This window comes from Galeopterus variegatus, unplaced genomic scaffold (genome assembly GCF_000696425.1).
Source record: "Galeopterus variegatus unplaced genomic scaffold, G_variegatus-3.0.2 Scaffold5140, whole genome shotgun sequence".
NCBI classification, from domain to species: domain Eukaryota; kingdom Metazoa; phylum Chordata; class Mammalia; order Dermoptera; family Cynocephalidae; genus Galeopterus; species Galeopterus variegatus.
In genome coordinates, this window is record NW_007731251.1 from 39,000 (window position 1) to 43,989 (window position 4,990).

Here is a 4,990-nt window from a genome sequence, read left to right on the forward strand (position 1 = left end):
CATATATACTGGGTGCAAGTTCGTTACGGGTGTGTGCTCGTGTAGATACAGGGATACAAGCAGGCGCAGGCGTAGGTGCTGGTACAGGTGTGTGTGCATATATACTGGGTGCAAGTTCGTTACGGGTGTGTGCTCGTGTAGATACAGGGATACAAGCAGGCGCAGGCGTAGGTGCTGGTACAGGTGTGTGTGCATATATACTGGGTGCAAGTTCGTTACGGGTGTGTGCTGTGTATGTTGTGAATATCTTCTCTCGCTTGGTGTGTATTTTCCCTTAACGTCACCATCTAGCAATCACTCATCGTCTGTCATCAATGTCTGTGTGTGGCGTGAGTAGGGATCATTCTAGTTTTCTTTGTTTTCACTCCCTCCCTGCTTTTAGACATGCTGTTTACCAAGCATGGGTTAGTGTGAAGACCACTTCTCCCCACTGCGTCAACGTCCTTGTCCTACATCAAGCGTGCCCACGTGGCACGTGTTCCCATGGTCTGTTGGTATCACCTGCACCAATACCACGCTTCCTAGTTACCGTCGGTCTGTGATGAGACTCGATGTGCTGACGAGGAGACTGTTTCTCCCTGTTCCTTGAGAGCGTTTTGGCTGTTCTTGATCTGTTGCATCGTTATATAAACTTTACAATTCACTTAGTCTGCTCCAAAAGGCCTTTTGTAGTATTGAAAGGGATTGCATCAAGTCTACAGATCAGTCGAGGAAGATTTGCTGTCTGTACAACATTGAAAGTTCTGATTGAACCTCTCACGTTTTGCACTAGAAACATTTGTAGTTACTCTGTACTTTTGACATTATATGTGGAATTTATAAAAATTATTTTCTGTCTGTTGCTATTATATAGAAATAAAAACGGTTTTGCCTATTGTCCTTACAGCTAGCACTCTTGCTAAAACAGCTTATTAATTCTGAACATTCTCTGAAGATTCTTTTGCATTTTCTACATTATCTAGAAAAAATGTTAGTGTGTTTATTATTTTACAAATCTTTCCTTATTCTGTTTGCCTTATCGTACTGCCTTGAATTTTCAATCTAATATTGAGTACAAGTGATGGGCATCGAGGTCTCACTCCCTATTAACATAATGTAAGAGGCTGGTTTTCTTCAGATATCACATATCTGAATATAGTTTTCATCTCTTCCCATAGAATTTTATCAACTCTTTTTCCTGAATTTGTTTCAATAATTGCATAAATTTTTTATTCTTAAGATTCCAGTATGAGTGAATTACATTGATTCACATTTAAAAAATATTAAACCAGATTTTTATTCATGGAACAAATCCTATTGAATTCTGATGTATTATCGTGTTTTTATATTTTGCTGAGTTTTGTATTTTTGGTTCCTTTTTTGATGATATTTTATCTATGTTTATGAGTGAGATTATTCTTTAATATTACTTCTTTTTAATATCATCTCAGGTTTCAATATCGGAGTTTTTTGGCCCATAAATTGAGCTGCAAAGTGTTTCATCTTTGTCTATTTTTAAAAAGATCTTGTTTAGTATTGCTGCTTTATTTTCTTCTTAAACATTTGGAACAATTCACTGGAGAAACATATTGGTCTTTGTGGAGATATTTTAAATTTCAGGTTTGGTTATTTTGGTAGATGTAAACCTGTTCAGGTTATGTTTTCTGCGTATTGGTTGTGGTTTGTTGTATTTACTGATTTTCTTAGAAGTTTTATCCCCTTCATCTTGTTTTCCTACCCCATTGGTTTCTTCTTCTGTGTTATTATTTGCTTCCTTCTATTACTTGTGGCTTAATTTGGTAATATTAGTTTTCTTTTTTATTACTCACTGAGTTGAATTCTTATATCACTAATTTTATATTCTAATGTATTATTAATTCTAAAAGTTAGGCTATAAACCTCACCATAAACATGACCGTAGGTGGAACCCACTAGTTTTGGCATGTAGCATTTTCGCTTACATGGGGTTCAAATATTTTATAATTTACGCTTAGATTTTTTCCTTTGCTTATCCATGGGTTTTCTTAGAACTTTATTTTAAAAATTTTGAACACATGAGCATTTTTTGATGTATTTTAGGTATTGATTTCCAGTTTATTGCACACTTGTTAGAAAAGGCACACTGTATAAATACATCCTGTGAAATTTCTTGAAAGTTCCTTGAAAACCAGACATATGATTGAGTTTTTACACATTTCATGTGAATTTCAAAATAACGTACACTTTGTGGTAGCTGGGTGCAATTTTCTGTAGGTGTCTATTAAATGTGTTATTCATATTTTTCAAAGATCACATCTTCTAAATAACAATTCTTGTTTCATTTTATTAATTATTTTGAGAAATGTATTAACATTTCTTAATGATTATTTTACTATTTTTATTTCTCTCACTTTTCCTTTGTTAGATTTCATCTTATTAATTATATAAATATTGAATTGCTTAAGTATTCTTGGGGAAGTCGATTTTATCCGTGTAAAATTCACTTATTTTTCTCTAGAGCTACCGAAGATGAACCTGTCTGCTTACGTGGCTGTGCCGGCTCCGTGTTTGGTGCGTAGCCCTGTCTTCTCTCGTTCTCCCCTTCTCCACCTCTAAGCTGCAGGAGGGTGTGTTTTAGCTGCACAGCATTGGGTTTGTTTTACTTTATATCCTCTGGTGCCATCTTAATTTTTGGATCGGAGACTTTACTCCATCTCATTTTAGTTAATTATGGAAATATTTAAATTTATCGTCTTGTTAGTAGTTTATTGCTTGTTGCCTTTGGTTGATTGACTATTCTGTTAGGGTTCTCCAGAGGAACAGAACCAATAGGAGATACAGGTATAGATTTATTTTAAGAAATTGGCTTGCATAATTGTAGGGCCTGGCAAGTCTGATACACGCAGAGCCGGCTTGTGGGTTGGAAATTCAGGGAAGAGTTGATACGGTGTGGAGTGCAAACTCTGCAGGGCAGGGTGGTGGAAATTCAAACAGGGTGTCTCTGCACTCTCGAGGCAGGATTACTTCTTCAGGCAAACACTGTCTTTGCTCTCAAGATCGTTAACTGGTTGAGTGAGACCCACTCATGTTATGGAGGGTGATGTGTTTTACTCAAAGTCCACTGATTTAAATGTTGGTCACACCTAAAAAATACTTTCCTAGCAACATCTAGACAGCTGTTTGACCAAATAGCTGCCTTGGTATAGCCTCGTAAAGTAGTTACATAAAATTGACCATCACAGCAAAAGTCTGTGATTTTCCTCTCCACTGGTTTTGTAGTTACGTATCGCTTTACTATTGTCTTAGTGGTTACTCTAGATCAAGATGCATATGCTTGGATTCATCGTTTTCCTCTCCACTGGTTTTGTAGTTACGTATCGCTTTACTATTGTCTTAGTGGTTACTCTATCAGCACCACACTCTCCCGAGTGAGCCACGGACCGGCCCTTTAGTGGTTACTCTAGATCAAGATGCATATGCTTGGATTCATCCGGGTCTGATAGGAATTAGTGTTTTTGACTCTTGTCAGACAATGCAGTACAAAGAACTTAGAACACACTTAATATAAGCTCTTTCTGACACATATGCTATGGTTATTCACTTCTTGTGTGTTCAAGACCCCAGAAGACACTAATGCCATCATTTTAAGTAGTTTATGTTTGACCACATATTACATTTTTTATTGATATTTATTCCTTCCTTGTGGTATCATTTTTCTTTTGCCTCAAGAAAATCTTTTAGTATTTCCTTTAGTTACTGCCTATTGGTAAAAGAAATCTCCCTTCTTCTAATAAAAATTTTTGTTTCACCTAATTTTGAAGTATAGTGTTTGCTGTGTAAAATTTATAGTTGGCTATCATTTCCTTTCATTACAGTGAAGGTTAATTAACCTTTTCTCCAATGTGTTGCTCTTGAAACATCAGCCATTTGTCTTACTGTTTTTCCTTGAAAATAACCTGTCTTTTTTTTTTTTTTTTTTGGTATACTTTTAGGGTTTTCTGTTTGTCTTTGGTTATAATGATTTTTTTTCTGTTGTGTCTTAAATTTTTTTTTTTTTTTTTTTTTTTGGTATACTTTTAGGGTTTTCTGTTTGTCTTTGGTTATAATGATTTTTTTTCTGTTGTGTCTTAAAAAATTTATGGCTTGTCTTCTCTCAGCTTTTGAAAATGTCCAGTCATAATGCCTTAAAACATTGTTTCTATCCTGTGTTTCTTCTTTCACTCTAGAAGTCTATGTGCATGCACGTTAGACCTTCTCACTTTCTCATTCTCTCTTGATTCATGCTGTGTATTTTCTTCTGACCCATCTCCTAGTTTAGTAATTCTCTTTTCAGCTGTGTCTAATATAATGTTAAACCCGTCTGTTGAGTCTTCAGTTTGCATTTATGTTATTTTATCTATAGAATTTTATTTTGTTTTAAATCGTTTTTAATGTTTTCATCTTGTATGTTATTTTCTTGATCATATTAACTATAGATATTTAAATGTCTATGGCTAATAACTCTATTTCTTTGGGTTTTCTTATATTAGCTGTGAATTCTCTTAAATTTTGACTATGCTTTGTCTACTCATATGCTCGGTTACATTTCTTTGTATGTATGTGTCTCTGTGAGAGAGAGAGAACAAATAGGAAATATGCAGAGAGAGAGCTTGGAGTTCAGGATGATGTCCTTTTACTCCAGAAAAGATTTAACATTGACCTGGAAATGAAGAAATGCATAAAAATGAATTGACAGTAAAGAACAAACGTAGATAACAATAAAAGAAAATCCAGTATAAGAGCACTAAAATAAGAAAATAAGAAAATTTGACAGATCGAGCCTGAGAAGTGTGCGCTGTGCTGCCAGAGTACTATTTGCATTTCCAAGAGCAACAAAAAACAAATAAATCACTGATCAACTAATCTACAATGAAAAAAAGCAACTACGGTCTCGAGGTTTTAGGGCTGATGCAAAAGAAGATTCCTGAGAGCACCCCAACCGCGCCAGGAGACCGAGCAGCCCGAGGCAACAAAGGCCAGGAAAGACGGCAGC